The sequence below is a fragment of the Anguilla anguilla genome, chromosome 13, assembly GCF_013347855.1.
Source record: "Anguilla anguilla isolate fAngAng1 chromosome 13, fAngAng1.pri, whole genome shotgun sequence".
Lineage (NCBI taxonomy): Eukaryota > Metazoa > Chordata > Actinopteri > Anguilliformes > Anguillidae > Anguilla > Anguilla anguilla.
Genome location: NC_049213.1, coordinates 9,826,895 through 9,847,337, shown reverse-complemented (window position 1 = coordinate 9,847,337; position 20,443 = coordinate 9,826,895).

Sequence of the window (20,443 nt, the reverse complement as noted above, 5' to 3'; positions counted from 1 at the left end):
AGGAGAGGTCAGTTTACTTTAGGATTTACTGCATCTCATAGGACAGTGCTAAATCCTGTAGGATTTTTTTTGAAAAGGGTATATTTAGAAAAGTGAGAAAAGCCTACAGATTTATTTTTCGTAATTTGATTGGTTAAGAGCGATCCTTAATCTACCCAACTCGGGGAAAAGGGATTTACAAAAAGCCACACACCTCACTGACGTGTTTATTAAATAAGAAAGGGAGCCACTGCCATATAATACTCCACCAATGAACCCAAAAACACTGGATCACAAAAAAAAAAACTACAAAAAAAAAAAAACATTTTACCCCTTCTCTCCTTCAAAAAAGCCCCTCCGGGCTCTTCCAGCTCTCCTGTGGATGAAAATGTGGCTTATGTGTTTCCAATAAATCTCCCAGACTGCAATCATCTCTTTTCAGTGTGATTCATGGCCAGACTGACAGGCCCAATTGCTGGTGTGAATCTTTGGCACGGAATGAAACGAAGCTCTGCCGCACTCCTCCCCCGGCACCGGCGGCGAGAGGGGGGAGGACCCGAAGCCATTTTAACTTTCTGGCTGTCATGACTTATTGTTTTCCAGAGGACAACAAACGAAAGGAGCGAGGGGCGCGGAATTACGCGGCGCGGCGTGTGCTGCTTGCACAGCACTTCCTACGGTTTGGAAGCCTTAGAATATACAGATGCTATCAAAGCAATGGATATAAGGCTTTCGCGCTAAACGCTAAGAAAATAACAACCTGTCACAACTGAATATTAAGTTAATTATTTCATTTCAAACATTACATTCAAACATTACATTTGAAACATGTATGAACAAATATGCGATGTGAACAAAAACATTCATTTCCCAGTACAGTATGTTAGCTTTTAAAGGTCAACACTGATGTTTGAACAATATACTATGCATATACAGTGCTGTGAAAAAGTATTCTATAAACAATTCTGTAAGGAAGAGTGGTTCAGAATTCCTCCTAGGCAATATGAGACCAACGCTTACAGGAAGTTTAATTACTCTTAGTTAATTACTCATAGGTCCTACCAGTAACTGAAGTTAGGGGGGACTTTTTTCTGCAGAGATCAAAAAGCTGATGATTTCCTGTAATACAATGGAAAAGTTATAGCTTTTTTTGGTACACCACATCACGTTGTACCTATGTAGTAGAACTTACGTAATAATCATGTAAATATCATTTTGATTCAAAATGTGCCAACACTGAACTTCACAGCACAAAACTGTATGAACAAAATAATGGAGACATCACCTTAAAATATATGAGTAATAACTAATAAGGTGCACTGACACCCTTCAATCCTTCTTGGGTTACTGGACCATTCTTCAAGAAGGACAATCTCTCGTTCTTGGAGGGATGGAGAAGGAGATTAAAATCTACTTTACACTCTGTGCACCAGAACTCCCCATAAATGCTCAATGATGTTTAGATCTGGTGACTTTGGTGGCCATGGATGATGTTTGACCTTATCCTGATGCTCATGAAACTACCCTTGAATTTGTTCATCAATGTATACGGGCTTGTTATCATATCTGAATATGGGAACATGGTGGAGAAGAGTGTTGGCACCATAGAATGCACCTGGTCTAGTAAAATGTAAGTTGAACTAATTGGATTTCAGTAAAAGAGAAAAGGGCTGTTTTTTTGTGTTTATATATGGTCTATGGAATGAGCAAAACCTAACTGGACAGTTTAGGAATTTTATAAATCTAGCCTGGATGGATATTTTCAGTCCCAAAAAGAAGAAATGCCCAGGAAAAGAAGGATGTCTGGTCAGCCAAGTCAAATGGCCTCATATTCCTTGGATGTTATGTGACCATGCACAGTGGAGGCAATGAGTCCCATGGGATGACTGCCAATACAGATTACAGATCCACCACCATGTTTAACTGTTGGACACAGATAGAGACAGGGAAAACCTTAGGCTTTCCAAAATCAACTGTTTGGAGTATCATTAAGAAGAAAGAGAACACTGGTGAGCTCAGTAATCACAAAGGCCAAGGAAGACCTCCACAGTTGATGAACGACAAATTCTCACCATAATGAAGAAAGAACTCCCAAACTTCTGTCCGAAAGATCAGAAACACTCTTCAGGAGGTAGACGTGTCAGTGACTACCATCCGCAGAAGACTTCACAAACAGATCTACAAATTCTACACTGCAGGATTCAAACCATTAGTTAGCCACAAAAACAGGATGGCCCGTTTCCTGAAATGTACCTAAAAGAGCCTGCAGAGTTCTGCAAAAAGGTCTTGTGGACAGATGAGACCCATGGTGTTTCTCAATACATGAAGTATGGACTTGAGTTCTTGAGCACTGAAACTGCACTTGTCATGGTTATAAGTGTCTGTTCTTGTACTTCTTGACCTAAATGCAGCTTTTCATTCAGTAGATCATGAGATTCTATTGGACAGACTCCAGGGCTATGATGGACACATGGAATGGCACTTGTAAAATAATAGGAAACAGTTTGTTCAATGAAAATATGGTTAAATATAGTATTCCACAAGGATCGGAGCTAGAAGCAGACATTTTCGCATCTACGCATGGTGTGGATTTTCACTGCTATGCAAAGGATCCACAGATATACATTTCAGTGAAAACTGGTGCAACATGACTTTTTTCTTGGTCACAGTTATTAATGGTTGGGTGATTTCTAATGTTCTGCTCTTGAATTCAGATACGACATAAATGTTGGTAGGTCCTGAAAAACTAAGGGAGACATTGTCTGAACTTACTGAAAATTTTGTTTTTTAGTTGTAACAAATATGATTGTGAAAGACGTTGGTGTGTTATTATTGACCTAGATTTAACTTTTGACAAACACACTCAAAACATCTTTCAAGAGTGGCTTTCTTTCATTTTCTGAACACAGCTAAAATTAGCGGAAGCAGAGAAATTGATTCATGCTTTTGTCACATCTTGGTTTGATTACTCCAAAGTCATGTTATCTGGCTGCCCTAATACTTTGCTGAATAATCTCCAGCTTGTTCAGAATGCAGCCCCTCTAATTTTGACTATAGAACTAAGAAATATGAGAATATTACCCCAGCGCTAGCATTGCTTGACTGACTACCGATTAAGTATAGGATCAATTTAAGGCTTTGCTCCTAACTTTTAAAGGTTTGTGTGGACTTGCACCAGTTTACATAACAAACCTGCTTCTACCCTTTAAGCCCATAAGGTCACTTTCTTCTCAGGATTCAGACTACTTAAAAGTCCAAAGAATATCAAATAACTTGATGGGTGGTGAAGCTTTCTCTTACAGAGCCCCACTACTGTGAAACACTCAACCAAAATTTGTAAGAGAGTCAGACATAGTCTCAATATTTAAGTCTAGATTAAAAATACATCAGGGTTATAAACAGGTACAGTCTCGAGACAGGGTAGCATCCTTTCCTTACTGTCACCTCCCAACACCTGTGACCCCACTTTCCCTGGGCTGGCTCTTGGTAAGTGGGAGGGGGTGTGTCCCGCTCACAAACGCACAGATGCTCAGTCTGTTCTAGTAGCTATGCAGCTATAGAAAATTCCAGGTGAGGTCACTTGTTGCGTAATCTTGCGTAATTGGTATCCCTATTGCTAGCCATTGGACATCCCTAACTTCCTGCTCTCAATTTCCTCTCCCCAGACTGCTGATGGGGTGCTTCCCCTAGATTCCCAAAATGGTGTCTTGCCCCACCATTGCCCCACCCACCACCACCCCATCATCCCTGTGTGTTCTTTGCTATGTCTATTGCTTTCATTAAATCTAAACGGGTTAGTCACCACATTTAGCACATGCAACAGTGAATCGGGTATCAAATTAGTCCCCTGCTTCGTCCCATTTAAAACCCATTTTGCCTCCTAGCTCCCCCTTGGGCTATCCACACACGTTCCAAAGGATGGGACAGGAAGGGTTTAGAACAGAATTTCACAGTCCGTAGACTCAATAGGTTGTTTTCATGCGAAAAAGCTAATGTGAAAATCGCAGTCGGACGAAGTGAAACATTTGGAAGCCATTATGAGGGACACTTATGGTGAAGTGGCCTCGTAGCCTCACAAGACCTCTGCCGGTTGAATTCAAATTACCCCTCGTGTGTAAATCAATTTGAACTTTGTTAGACAGAGTCTGTGCGGTCAGAACACGATGTGCTACTCGCCAGCGATGGTCTGGCAAAACACAAGGGGCAGAGTTTCAGGGCGAGGGAGTCACCAAAGGAACTACAGGAACAAAGAGGTCCTAGTCTCATAGCAGAGTCATAGACTTGTATCACCCAAGTGTAAACGAGCTGCATGAAAACTAACCTAAACATGAATGAAAATAAATGGTGTGAGAAAATGGTTAATGCTTCCCTGGCTTGTAAGATCGGCCTTTCTTATTGCAGGTTATTGTACTGTTTTGGCTGAATGAAAATATAAAATTTTGTCCATTCTACTCAGTTTTCTGTGTAGAGTCTCAGATTCTATAGTGCGTGAAATTCAAATAAAGTCGTGCGTCTTTCTGAAGTGCTGAAAAGCCCATATAAAACATTTAACCAAGCTCTGCCAAAGTGAAACACGAACTCTGGCAAAATGGATTGTGAAAGCTTATATTCGATCGTACATGGAAACATGTAACAGCTGCCTTTAATGCGAAAATGATTTGGTCTGTCCGCCGGTATTATCATATAAGCGGCCTGAGAGGAATTTATTAACGTCAGACAAACTTAAACTTTAAGGTATGGCTTTCGGGAAAATGTCAACATGTAGAAGAGAAGCAATAGGGCTAAATTAAGCCTTTCCCTTTCAGATTTTTCAAATTACAGCCCATTCTCAAGAAAGTCAGTCTCTTTCGCAGAAAACGTGTTTTCACTAAAAACCCCCTTTTTTTTTCGGTGCCCGCCATAGTTTTTTGGCTCGCAGACAACTGCGCTAACTACAGAAATCCCTGAGGTTTCTTTGGTCTCTTTTCCCACAGTGTAACTGAGACTTTCAGTGACAAATAACAGGGACGGTCCCATTCAAGGACACCAGTTATGCAGATGGACGTAGATCAAGGTCCACGTCTCTATTGAGAAAACCCAGGGTCGTGAAGGAGGGGGGAGGTGGCAGCCTCAGTGGATTCGGAACAGGATCACTGCTCCCTTTAAGTGAAATGACCTCATGATGTGACCCCACCCCTTTAGAGACATCAATAAGAACCAAATCAGGAGTCTCTTCTTACCATTCAGAAGTCGGAGTGATGTGGAGAACGTTTTATTTGAAACTATACAAAACGTATATACCAGGACAAAGCCTTCATTTAGGTAGTGATATTGTGCTGGGCGATGTTAATGTTAGCAAAGACAAAGATTATTCACAAGCTATATTTATTGAAAAAAGAAAACTAACCCAATTCATTGCCAATTTCATTAATATGTAAAGGAATACAGCACTCAACACAGGATTCTAAAGGTTTGTAAATTCCCTTGGGCAAAATTTCTGAAATATATTCTATTGACTTCACAGTTTCTTAAAAATGAAACGGGCGAATTTACAAACTGCTTTACGGAGCATGGGTATTTGATCAGAAATAGTCACAGCGCTGAATACACTAAGGCTAGGTTAAGCTTACTGATACTGATCTCTCAATTCTCCCCCAGTCTTTTAACTTATAACCTAGCAGTTTAAGCCTACATGCTAAATGGGATCACAACGTGTGTCCCCCTCTCTCCACTCAAATGAATACTGCAGTTTAAACATATTCTGTGTAGAAACAGTTGCTGCAGCCATGGAGAGAGGACAGTGAAACCAACACCCTCATTCTTCCTGATCACCAGCCTTCACTCAGTAAGACAGAGCCATACCAAATCGGCTCTGAAGTTAAAATTTGCATCAATGCCAAACCCCTTCATTTCAGGTTCACAAGAATGTGCACGCACACACATACACACGCACGCACACACACACACACACGCACGCACGCACACACACACAATTTTGTTTTATTTTTGTATGGGATCCAGAAAAAATGAGGTCTGTCGGGATGGGATGGGACTGAAGAGAATCCACAGAACAGATCAGAACACTGGGCTTCACAAAGTCATACATCCAAAAAAGAAGAAAATAACATGTTTTGACACTAAAATAAGGCTGGCTTCAATTTCACAAAATTATATTTAAAAGAATTAAACGGTTTACTTGTACCGCAATAGCTGGGACAGTGGCCTTCTTTACACTATCAGTTAAAATGTGGCTTTGTATCTGACTGTTGTGAGATCTAGCTGCAATTGCTCGAAAAGACAAAACAACAAAAACAAAACATAGCCTGTCCAGACGCAAAAAGAAACATTCACAAAAGGTCAGCAGCACAGCCGGGACCGGGGAAACAGAACTCTGTTTTGGAGCCGGTTTGAGGTCACAAGCAGTTGACTCCGCATCCCAGGTCAAAAGTCACCATGCTCATCCGTCAGAACCAAACAGAAACTTGGTTTGCAGCAATCTTAGTGACTGCTGCTATTGCTGGCTACGCTAACAGAGGGCCAGGCAGACCTCTCTTGTACAGCAGTACTCTTTGAGAGAAAAATAATAAAATGCTATCCATCCTTAAGTTGAGACTTTAGACTGAAGTCCTGACTCGCTGTGGACATTATACATGTCTGATTGCTTTTTGAAAGAGTATAGGAGACAACCTCATTGAGCTGATCAAATTCCCACAAAGGTGGCTACCTTCATCTGGCCACTTAACCATCAATATGATTGGCTAGACAATCTGTTGTGTTCCTATGGACCTTGATTCCCCAGACTGTCATTGCGAAAGAGAACATAGTTAAGTTCGCGGTTGACCTACCTGATTAAATAAACGCAAACAAATAATAAGGCGATGGTCATGACAGTGGCCGTAACTATGACGACGATGCTTTCCCCTTCCTGGTCATCACTTTCAAAGGTCATGACGGGCAGTTGTTAGTACCTGCCAGACAGCTGCTGTTGAACTAAATGCGATTCAAAGCTTGTTTCTGCATGGAGATTCTACGCAGTGTAGGGTGCATGTGTTTGAACAGTGCGACTAGATTCAGTGTGTCTCACAAACAAGTCTAAAATGTACTGACACACCTGGCAGGTACAGCGACCTTGAATTCGAACTTTTGCAAACTGTATTAACATTGAGACAAAGAAAACAAACTTTGTCCTCTCATTCAATGCAATTTACAGAGCTTGCTCCATTTTTGTACATACCTCATTTTCGAAACAACTAGTTACTGACTGAAAGCCGACAGAAGATAAATCAAAAACGTCGTTGAATACTCTGTTTCTAGGACACCACGCGGTGACTTACGCAACATATACTGCTCATTGTTTGCTACAGTATTTAAACAAAATTACAGGGATGTGCATTGTCAGTGAAATCTAACAATGGAGAAGGCAGAATTTTTAAGGTTATAATTTTAAAAATCACACTGTTTAAATGTCTATGCCTGTGGGTCATGTAATTTTTTTTTAAAGTCTGGTGGCAAAAGAAGCAGGGAGGGGTCTGTATCCAGTACTGAGTGGATGATAACACAAAGTTTTAACTAATTCTTATTAATTAACTTTAATTATATTATCTTTAATTTTTTTACGGGCGGTACGGTGCTGCAGTGGGTAGGTAGCACTGTTGCCTCACAGGTCCTGGGTTCGAATCCCTTGTCCGCGTGGGTTTCCTCCGGGTACTCTAGTTTCATCCCACAGTCCAGACAAGGCATGCAGGTCGGCTGACTGGAGGCTCTAAATTGCCAGTTGGTATGAGTGTGTTAATGAGTTAATGGTGAGTGAATGATGTGAGTGCCCTGCGATAGAATGTTGACCTCTCCAAGGTGTATTCCTGCCTCTTGCCCAATGCACGCTGGGATGGGCTCCAGCACTCCCCGTGACCCTGATCAGGAATAAGCTAGTATAGATAATGGATGGATGGACAGATTAATTTTTCACTGTGATCATGGTAAACCATTATGAGCAGATGGAACAGTTCTACAGACATTTAACAGATCTGGTAACCATCTGCATGTTACATCCTTTTCACGTTAAGGCAAAAAGAATGAAGCGAAGATTTCAATACGTCCCCTATGATGATGCCATGCCATTCATCACACAGCCTTGCCAGTTATATCCACTGTTCTGTATGTTGAGTGCTACATTATGCATGCCACCCAGGAGAGCAAACTCAAGAAGAAAGGCTTTACATGCATAATCCATCCCTAACAAAGGACGATTACAAGAACGGTCTGTTCAACCAATCTTAGCTCATTACGGAGTGAGTCTATCATCACATTAACTGACATATAATCCATCTTACGCATTTCTGATGAAAAAAAAAAGATGGCGTTCTGCTCCAATTATGCATGTCCAAATTTTGGATCGCTCCTCCCCTAGTGTGTGGGCCACACTGACGCAACACAACCGCCTTTGATCCGGGTGCTGTCACGGCAATGCTAATGTCGAACCCAATCTCCCCCATACCCAAAACAACGCCATTAAATTTGTATGGGAGAGAGAAGAAAACTGAGGAAGAAGGAAGGCCCGCTTACCTGGAACCCGAGCTTCCGAACACAGGAAATGAACGTCCGGCTGGTCATCTTTCCAGGCGGTCAGCTGGGAGCTGGCGACGCGGAACCGGACACTCGACTCAGAGCGGTGGGAGGGCGTTCCGCGGGCTCTGGTTGTGTCACTGGAGACCTGGTCTAACTCCTCCATTGTCCGCGCAAAGCGTTGCACACCTCTACGACGCAGGGGAGGAGTCACCATTACATTAGCACATTAATACTTTAAAAGAAATGCCAGGGCGACATTAATTACATTTAAAAGGCCAGAAAGTCGTCATCTGTGGAAATCAACAGTATCACTGTGACATAATCGTACCTTACCTACCACTGATGCCAGTTTATAATGAGAGTCTTTGTCTGATAAACTTATATGCTGGAGCTCCCAGATTGGTGTCTTCATAATGGAATTTTTTTCTCCCTTTTTATAAATATTGTTTATATATTCCATATTTATAAATGATTCCATACTGAAATATAGAATACACCTGTTCAAATTGGTTGATAATATGATCATTGCAATTCACACATTTATATTGGACAACATTGGAAAACATCCACACGGAAAATAATCCTGTGTAAAATCAACTCCAATAGTATACGTTTAACAGAGCACATCCTGTCTCTAACTGACTCAGAGAAACCGTTTGACTTAACTTGGCGCTGGGAATTGTGATGTACAATATGTATAATGCCTTGTTTCAGAAATTCTTCTGCGTACTACAATGTTGAATATTAAATGAACTGCAGCCTGCAATGGGTGTTGGATAGTTATCCATTTTAGGGATATTGGGATTCTCTGTCAATGGGTACTCATTTTACCAAAACTTTGCAACTAATCAATATTGTAGGCCTAAAATTGGGGCAAAGACCAGTGATGTTCTATGATGAATGATCAACAAATCTGATGAAGGGATGATCAGCTGTCCTCCTCAGAGAGCAAAGTGTCCACTCAGATACATCTTTCCCCTGATCCTTCCCAAACTGGGCAACTCATGTCTATGTACAGATAATGTGATGTAAGGTTCATTAATGCAGAGAAAGACCTGTTGCTCCTTCTTGAATAGAAAGCGGTCCACCAGCCCCATCTGATGTCTGGTGTTTCTATGATGCAACGCACACTCACGACGCACTTTGAACCTACAGCACTTTTTTCAGCATAACAAAATGCACACAACGCTTCCCAGGGCTGAGCTTGTGGAAACTGCAGAGAGGACAAAGTGTTTAGCAAGATAGTCATACACTGACAGTCACTTGGAGCCAGTTTGTGAGAACCTGAACCCCACAAGCTAAAGTAGCCCCCCCCCCTTTCCACAGAGCTATTCGTGTCAATGACCACGTTTCCTGCACAAACCGAGACACGACAGACCTTGCCCTCCTACGTACGACTGATGTGTGTAGCTTTCACTGTACTCCGTTAGCGTTAGCCTTTTGGAAGAATTCCCAAGTCTGGCAATAAGAAACAGAGACCATGTGGAGTCCAGCTTCTCCTGAGGTGATTTAGCACTGCTGCATTATGTAAACAGGATGAGCATCAAAGGGAAGGAGGACACGCAGGCCTGTGGTTCCATCGCCGTCGCCCGATTCGCCCCTCGTTCACATCGCCCATGCCGGACCCCTCATCTCCCCTTCCTCTCAGTGTCACGGAAGGCATCACGGTGTCCTGTGCCGGGACGCTGTTACTATGGAGATTTGGCTTTTGGAGATACTATAGTGTCCCACTCTGAACACTGTTACTCTGGAGGTCTGGCTTTTGAAGATACTATTGTGTCCCGCTCTGAACACTGTTACTCTGGAGGTCTGGCTTTTGAAGATACTATTGTGTCCCGCTCTGAACGCTGTTACTACGGAGATCTGGTTTTTGGAGATATTATAGTGTCCTGCTGTAAACACTGTTACTATGGAGATCTGGTTTTTGGAGATATTATAGTGTCCCACTCTGAAACCTGTTACTATGGAGGTCCAGCTGCAGGAGATCCTATAGTGTCCCGCTCTGAAACCTGTTACTATGGAGGTCCAGCTGCAGGAGATCCTATAGTGGTACTAACCTTGCGGACTGAGGAGCAAGGGATGCCAGGGCCTGAATATTTCTAAATGGTATTTCTTTCTTTTTTTTTGAGGCTGTAAGACTCTAGGACACTCCGGATTCCTGAACATACTCAACCGTTCTCTTCTAAGTACACAGGTCTACCTCTGCTGGTCTCTGGTGGCCTTTGTATTTTTATGAGACGATATCAAGTTATTTGACTGTTATGATTTTTATTCAGTTCAAACCCACTGGAAGGCACAAAATGATACGAGAAGGTAAACACCAGCATCCAGGCCTCAGTGCTTTGAGCAAACCTAACAAAGCTGGTAATATTGAATCTGTTTGCACTCTTCCAAATTGGCAACGCCGCTCGTGATGAACGACATGGCGCAAGCATAATGGGGCATTCCAAAATGCGACAGGTCCTGACCGGGCCAGGAGTAAAACCGTACACACTCTCACCTCTGCTCCCTTTGCCCAGTAGTTGGGGTTGTGGGGGTCAGAGGTCACCTCTGAACACAGCTGCTCTAGTGTGGGATCGTCACTGGGGTGGGGGGGAAGGGGTCTTACAGCCCCAGCCAGCCTGCACACGCAGAGAGGGGATCTTTTTTTTGGGGGGGGGGGGGGGGGGGGAGGAGATTGGGGGCGCACGGAAAGAGAGAGAGAGTTCATAAATGTCTTTCAGATGAGTAGCCGGATCGCGGCTACAGGAAGCAGAGAGGCCGGGAGCAGCGGCCCGAGGCCTGTGGGATACTCAAACCCCCACGTGGGCTCTGGCTCCAGGGCCTGTTACTGCCTCTCAGCGCCGTCCAGAGGAAGACTAAACAAAATCCGCCGGAGCTTTCACTGCAGACGTCAGGCCCTCTTCATCCGTCCCTGATGTGGGAAGCGGAGCGCCTACCCCGGCGCTCCCTGTCAAACGTCTGTTTTCCGTCCGGCAAAATCAGCCGAAGAAAAAAAAACTGTCAGCTGCATCTTTCCTGTTGGCACTTTTGAAAGGGAAATGGCTCTGAGTAATTTGAAATTTATATATTTTGTTGGTTTTGTCGATAGTTCGTTCCAGAGAAATTTGTCAGCGTGATGGATGGCGGGACGGACGGCGGGGTTGGGCCAAAAACGAAAAAACGAAAGGCAAAAAAACAATGGCTCCGGTTCCGGGAGGCACAATCCATCCTCTAGCGGCGAGGGTGGTCCCTCAAACTCTGCGATACTGAGAATCTTCATTGTAACCCTCTCTTGAACATGCCACAAACAACAACAAAATAGTTATTCCTAATGGCAAACAGATTACCCATGCGATGCGCCGGGAAAAACAAAGTACAAACACACGGTAGGCAGTCTGGATGACGAAAAAGAAGAGAGAGAAGCCTAATGCGAAAAATATGACTCAACTTAAACTTGCCTAACGAGGTGAACTGAACACCGAGGGGATAGTTCTACTTGCGAGAGTTGCATGGGCAAGCAAAAAAGCGCAGTAAATGCAAATGAGCCAACTGCAATTCCAATGCGATTTCTGGGTCAGAGAACATTGACAAAGAGTCCTCGACGCTGCAAAAGTGCCGCAGGCAAACTATTTTCATTAGATGTAAATTTTTTTTTTTTTACTTGCAACATTGAGAGCATTTATTAAAAATGTATTCTTGCTGTCTTTCTTGCCATGAATGTAGAGCGCTCCTGTCATCTAGATGGTGAGATGGTGTTGAGAGACTGCCACCTTGTGGTCAAAGTGCAGGAATGTCTGCAACATTTAAAATTCAGAACCATCGACTTAAAAGAATCACTTCAAACTTTTCAACAGCTGGATCAAGCGTGTGCCCGCATGTGAAGTTCTGTTCTTTTTATTTTGTGTTTTTTTTTTAAACCCGATAATCAGTTATTTGCTCTGTGAGAAAAAAAAAAGAAAGAGATCACAGAAGGAGGAGACGTGCCAAAAGTTCACGCACCTATAAAATTTTACGGGTTTGCATTTTACGACGATGTTTTGCCATCTCAACCAATACAGTACGTTCTTATCAGATAGCCTCATTTTTTTTCGAATTTTTTAATTGTCCGACATGTCTGTGCCAATAGGAACCCGGAAGGCACCCGAATCTGTTTAATATTCACTAGTTACACTTCAAAGAGTGGAACTGACAGGCGCCGGGAATGAGCTGTTTCTAAACATGCCAGAAAGCAGCATTGTGTAAAATAAAAAAGCTGGTCTGTCCTGATCCGCTGAACGATATGACAAAACACCTTCCTCCACATCCAGGCAGTTACCTCGAGCTGAAGTGATGGCGAGAATCCATGGCTGCGGTGATTTAAAAATTAAGATCTAATTTGAGATGGAATTTATACTTTAACACAGATTCGCCCAGAAAGATTATTTTTTCTCTCTCTCTCTCAATTTGTTCAATTAAAAATGGCTTCAGCTCATCAATAAGTAACCAGACTTTGTTGATCAAAGTCTTGACCGAAGACTGTGATTAGTCAATCAGTTGAATCAGGGGTCATGATGCTGGACGAAAACAAACTGGCGCCCGCATCAACCTTCTTCTGAGGAGACTGAACACCCTCGCTTTAAATCAAACGAGGTCTCGTTTTGAGTGGAAGGTAGTTTTTTAACATCTGATTTACAACAAGTTAAGCTACCATTTGCAACAGCACAGTTCAGTTTCATGGAACACATTCTTTAAGTCTCTTGCTTTAATGATCTGCTGTTAGCTATGAATGGCACATTCATTGTGTGGTATTATCTGTTTTTATCACCACTCGTTCTTGGAAGACTTAAACACACACCGTCCACAGTCGTTCACACGTCGTAGCTTAATTGTTTTCATATCCTCACTAATTGTGAATTTCCCACAAAAAGACTTTTTTTGATTTTGAAGTTGATTTTTATAAAGTCGTGAGAACCAGCGAAGCAGCTGGCTGTGCCCCAGTTTTTACAACAGATTTTTTTTTTACAATCTGAATGAATGTTTTTATGAAATATTTAATTGCAAAGTAAGTATTAAAGGTACAGTTAGTTAGCTGGAATATTCTCAAGTAAGATTACAGCAGGGGTGTCCGATCTAGTCTGAAAAGGGCCAGTGTGGGTGCTGGTTTTTGTTTTGGCCTAGCACTATGACACCTGATTCAACTAATTAACTGATAACGGTCTTCAATCAAGGCCTTGATACGTAGAATCAGGTGTGCTACTGCTGGGATATAACAAAAGCCTGCACCCACACTAGCCCTTTTTCGATAAGATTGGACACCCCTGGATTACAGTATATCTGGTATGGACAGGGTTTTTGCTTCAAAGGACAAGGGGGACATCTAGCGTTGAAAGTGGGAACTAATTTTGGGATATCATAGAGTCTCATGATGTCAGTGAAAGTATTATTACTGAGGTCATCATTCACAGCAATCTGAAATAATGGGATTTTATGTGGAGGATGCTGGGTTGATATAAGAATGTTTTAAACTATACCATGATCTATGGTGCTACGAGACACAATCAGCCACATAACATGTGGTTAAATACTTAGGCCACCTCTCTCTGGTGGGTGTGTTTCACAGCACAGTTTAAATTTCCATCTGACAGTTTTATCTCATTGTGAAAATAATAACACTTCATACTTTTTTACAATTTACAAATGACAAAAGCTATCAGAAATGACTAGATGAGCAGAAGGATTGCTATTAGAACATTCTCACTATGGGGTGCCATTTGTAAAAAGTTGCGCAATCAGAATTTTAATGTTTCTGTTCTTTTGTTACTCATGCAACATAATGTTCCTGAAACTGTTAGAAGAAAATAAAAACGTTAAATTTGGTTCCTTTTCTCCACCTTGCAAACACTGAAACCAATCTGATATTTGTGACCATGTTACCAAAAATAAACACAGGGAAAGCGAGGTTATTATTTATTATTTTTAGTTGTGCAGCAGTCATTCTCTGAGATGCACGTGGCTTTTGGCTGCTGTATTAATCACGACTGCCTACATGAAGCCCTCCCCCCGCCCCCCCCCCCCCCCCCCCCCCCCCCCCATCACCACCCACCCCGGTTTAAAAAAAGAAACGCATTCTATGGATGATGAAAAACACAGTGGCCAGACAATATTACACTGCGTTAGTACTGAATAACTTGGCTTGGCTAACACAGCACCATGGCAAAATAACCATTAGAATTGCTGTGATATGGGGACATGACAGGGTAATATCCTGTCAGAAGAGACACAGCTCTCAAATCGCTCACAGCAGCATAAGCAAATAATCTGATCAACTCCAGGTATTTACAAGGTGTAGCATAGCAGCAGCTACAGAGGTAATTGAAATACAGGCTTTGTAAACTGCAGAAGTTACATTACATTACATTTATTTTTCAGAAGCTTTTATCCAAAGCGACGTACAAAATGTGCATACAGAAGGTCATTGGAACAATTACAAAACACAGGTCCGATAAGGTACAATACTCATTATGTAACAGTTATTCACAGAACACATTAACTCCAGTTCACACAGTAAGCATTGGCTACGTCAAGAAGTTATGGTTCGTCAAACTAGAAAGAGACATGACAATGAGCTACAACATCGAGATAACATGAAATATAAGTGTTGTATGAAAACATGGGTGTAACATGAAAGTGCAAGAGGAACAAAATAGAAGTGATAAGTGTGATCCTAGATTGGGAGTGCCCTGCAGAGTAGTGATAACTAGTCCAGGTACAGTTTGAAGGGATGCATCTTTAGACCACAGCGGAAGACGGGCAATGACTGAGTGGTTTGTAGAGGAAAGGGGAGGTTGTTCCACCACGGAGGTGTCAAAGCTGAGAAGGACTGTGGCTGGGATGAGCAAGAACCATGGCAGGAAGTGCAAGTCGCCCCGCTGCAGAAGATCAGAGTGGCTGAGCTGGTGTGTAGGGCTGAATCAAGTCCTGTAGGTAGGCGAGGGCTGTACTGTCGGCTGCAGTGTAGGCCAGAGTCAGGAATTTTAACCTGATACTGGCAGTGACTGGTAGCCACTGGAGTGACCTCAGCAGGGAAGTGACATGTGAGGAAGGTTGAAGACAAGTCAGGCAGCAGCGCTCTGGATCAATCATATCAAAGGGCATTGTCACAAAGCAGCTTTAGAGAGGCCTTTTTCCAGGCCTGAAGCCCCCAAGAGCACGCCATGGTCAGCTGTGAAAAACTTGCTGGTAATATGCAGAGGTGGGTAGAGTAGCCAAAAACTGTACTCAAGTAAAAGTATTGTTACTTTAAAATAAAAATGACTCAAGTAGAAGTAAAAGTAGTCATCCAAATAATTACTTGAGTAAGAAAGTATCCTGTGAAAAGACTACTCAAGTACTGAGTTACTTCATATAATCTGATTTAATGTTGAAATAAGCAGAGCAAGATGAACGTAAAAATCCAAATGTCCAAAATATAAAATTGTAAATGCTTGTCCAATAGAAATAAAGAAAATATAAAATAGCCATGTGCAAATTCAAATATGGCCTAAATCATATCCCTTTAAATAAAACAATACACAGGAGGTTCGTCAGAAGAGGAGGATTTTCGCTTTCTGTTGTACTCTATTAAGTCTGTATACCTCATCAGTTTGTTGGGGTGAACCCTCCGTTGACAGAAAAAATATCAATGAGGCTACAGGGGATTTGTCCATTAAAATAGACTCATCATCACAACAAAGAGGATCCTGCTCAAATTCAAACAGAAACTTTATATGTGGAAAACATAATGGTTTGTCGCACCATTATTGTACCTTATGGTGCACTTATCCACAATATCCCAAAGTCCCATGATGCCTTGCGCGGAATATGTGCAGAACTTCCGGTTTAGCGTAAACAAACTTTATGTATGCTATGCAATGTTCCAGCGCTCACGTCATGACTGTTGCATGCTTCACAAAAACTATTACATTACTAACTAACGCTTACATTACAGTGTGAAATATCCACATTAATACCAGTAACCTATTTAAACACACTCAATTTCAAAAATAACGTATATAACCGAAGTATTTTGAACAATAATAGCCTACTTACATAGCAATGATGAAATCTTATCTGTGTTCAGTAGATGGAGACAGAGACAGTAAATCAACAATACAGTTCAATCCGCTTCTGTTTTGCTCCAGAAAACGATGTCAGCTAGATCTATCAGCAAACATGCGGCTTAGCTATGCCCAGAAGTCCTCAATAATAAAAGTATTTCCCAAGAAATTACGAATAATAGTTGACCACCTTTCGTGAGTGAATGCATAAGTGAATGCGATGATAAGAAAAAATTCGGTTACGCTGACCTAGAAAACGCTATTCCAAAAGCAAAATTAGACATGTTATACATCGTTAGAAAGCTTATACTCTCACCCGCCGTTGTTTCAGCCATTGTTGTCGCCCACTCATCCTTCTGTGTGCTGTGACTGGCTACGTTTGATTGGTGAAACGGAGTCATGTGGGGCTATGACAGCGCCAAAGCAAAGACCAGTCAGCCTCTTTGGCTGAAGTCTCTCTGAGAGAAAGAAACAAACAGAACGTGCGTTGAATAAAAAATGGGTAAAAAATAAAAGTAACGAGCGGAATGTAGCCGAATATAACGGAGTAAAAGTAACATTTTTTCTTCGCAAATATACTCGAGTAAAAGTGAAAAGTATGTTGCATTAAAACTACTCTTACAAGTACAATTTATTCAAAAAGTTACTTAAGTAAATGTAACGGTGTAAATATAACGCGTTACTACTCACCTCTGGTAATATGAAGAAACCTTGAGCAGGCCTTGCCTCAGAGGGGGGAACCCAACTGCTGCTGGCTGACACTGCTTAATTAGAAAAAAGTTGATTACAAAATGCATGTAATAAAAAGGAAAATGACGGTACAAAAATGCCAACAAGTCGCCACTATCTAATTTCAAATGTTGTCTTCTGCTAGCAGAAAGAGATTATTTATTACGTTAAATACCTATCTCCCCATTGTCTCAGAACCGAGTTAAAACCATTCAAGCAAACCCTAAATAAGGAAATCACACAGCTGATGATCACACATCTCTGAAATATTGCCGGCATTCTTCATGTAAGTAACGTTATATGCAATCAGATGGAAGTATGAAGCACAATATTAATTAAAAAGGATAATGAATATAAGTGTATAAGTATCATTCATGTTTCCCCTTTCAAACCCACATAATTACAGTATGTGTACACACCCCCCATTCTGCAAGCGCATGGGTTGGGAAGGGAGGTGTACTGCCCTGGTATACTGTCTCTGCTTCGAGAGTGCTCTGCCTCTCTAAGGGGGCAAACCAACAGCTGGTCAGATTTTCTTCCAGGAGTAGCCTACATACATAGACAGTGGATGCAGATAAGTAAATGACGTAACTATGGTCCATTTCATTGGTTGCTCATCAAAGGGGTGTGTTAGTTGCTGATATCAAGGTAAACACAGGCAAAGTAACAAAATCACATTTTTTTTTAGTATTAATTGAATTAAGTATAATTTTCAACTAATCAAGTTTATTGGTTCTAAATGAAAAACTTCTCTTCCAAACATCAAAAGCCAGCCACGCAGTTTCAATAAACCTTATATGTATTAACATTCAATTAACACAAAATTTTCAATTATTAAAAGGTAAAAAATGAACTCAATAATGAATGTTCATATAATAATCATTACACTCTGAGAACAGTGATATTGATTTTCTCTTTTACAGAACGCTTTCTTCCAAATCTATCAGTTTTGTCCACATGCTCCTAGTTTCAACACTCTCGATGGATTCAGCGACTGGAAGCTGTTTCACGACGTCGAGCGTTTGAGTACTGCGGCACAAACAGCACGATTCGTCAGGTAGTCGTGAGGCGATCGCGCGAGAGCGGCTTCTCAGGCGAGGCTTCGTAACTTCGTGACGTTCGTTACTCGACGCGTTCCTGCGTGAGAAGATGGAAGGTTCGGTACGTCCGTTCTGAATCTGACGTCGCCGGCGAACGCGGCGGTAGCCGATTCTTGCGAGCCCGCTTGCGTCCTTCGTGTCTGTGTGACGTCTGACATGTGCGCTGTCGTGGTTAGAGAGTTCGGACTGAGCGCCAGGCGCTCGGTGAGCCGCTCTCGGTGTGATGGCGCACTTTTCCCAGTCGAGAACAAACACCAGATTTGTTATGATGAGGGTTGAAGTGTGAAGCATTGCAGTCTCCTCAGAGAATGAGCCAATCGCAGAAACATGTCAATACGTGGATCCAGGGTCGGCAAATAGATTCGATGGCTGGTCAAACGTGCTTCACAAATATGTGAGGAACTCGGGAGAGACTGAACAATTGAGAGGCTGAAAAACTCCCTGTACACAACGCTACATCAAAATAACCATCTCTCAGGTCGATTGTCAACAACAAATTGCTGGGTAGAGGGTAGGTTGCTTGTGAGTGAGCATTTGAAACAGTTGTTTCATTAAACGGCGACTCACATTTTCAGGGAGAAGGATGTACAAAATGGCGGTGGCATTATCAGAATGACCCGCTCTGCCAGTAGCTCAAGATCTCTTGGGAAAGGCCATGTCGGAGCAGGAGGTATGGCGACAGTCCTTCTGAAATCGCCAAAGGTGGGGGGGATATTGCAGCCAGTTACCCGTCATGATAAATGCACATAACCAAGGGGGTCAGTCTGTGTGCTCTGCGCACTCCTGATAATGGGAGGCTGGGGGAGAGGTGGGGCTCAGGGTAGGGAAAGTCTGGTGATGCATTTTTATTATTAAAGTCAAGTTTGGGTGTCTCTCTAGCATTCCATGTACAGAAACAGCCCAGTGATGGTGACAGAGCTCTGACTCTCTTCCCATTGATTCACACAGAGGAGGACGGGGCATGTCCGCAGTCCTGTCTTTGAGGTAGGCAGTGACCTGGTCCTCGTGGTTGGGGAGCTGGGTGTTTTGATTTTATTTGACCAGTGAGACACCCATGAAAGGAATCGGTGGGCGAGGGATTCCTACACACGGGGGCGGCACGGTGGCACAGCGGTTAGTGCTGTTACCTCCCAAAAAGGAGAAGGAGGATCTGGGTTTGAGTCCCGGCTGGCTGGATCCTCCCTGCGTGGAGCTTGCGTGTTCTCCCCGTGTTCACGTGGGTTTCCTCCCACACCGAAAGACATGCTTGTTAGTTCAGGTATAATTCTGCCATTGACCTAGGCACTGGCATCAGAACTAGAGTTGGTCCCCGGGTGCCGCACTGAGGCTGCCCACTGCTCCTAAGTAACCAGAGTGGATTAAATATAGGGGACAAACTACCCAAAGAGGCTATTAAAATCTTATTTTAAATTATCTACAGTTTGGGGGGGGGGCACCACTATTTTGAGCCTGTTTGCCATCCACCACTGGGTATATGATGTATTTGGAGTCATGTCCCAAGACCCTTCCACATGTCTAGAACAAAGAAAACACCCTGTAAAATGGGTGTATTGTCACAGAAAAACAATTTTCGGTGGGATTTTGGAAATTCATTGGGGGTGACCCGACACATTAATGGCTTTTTCTCTCCTCCATTTATGAAATCCTTATAATAGGGGTGGGTTGACACTGGCATTTTTACTTCATTAATCAAAATAAAATACATGAAGAATATATTAGCCATAAAACTGTGAAGCATAAAGGCTTGGCATCACACAACTGGTATTTAATTAGAATGGGTCCTCTGGTTGGGTGGCAATGTAGTATAATGGGTAAGGAGCTGGCCTTTTTACCTTAAAGTCGCAGTTTTGATTCCCAGGTAGGACACTGCCAATGTATCCTTGAGCAAGGTACTTAACCTGCATTGCTTCAGTACAAATCCAGCTGTATAAATGCAGTGTAAATGCTATGTAAAATGTTGGGTAAGTCGCTCTGGATAAGAGGGTCTGCTAAATGCCTGTAATGTAATGTAATGGTTGCTTGACCGTCTGCTCT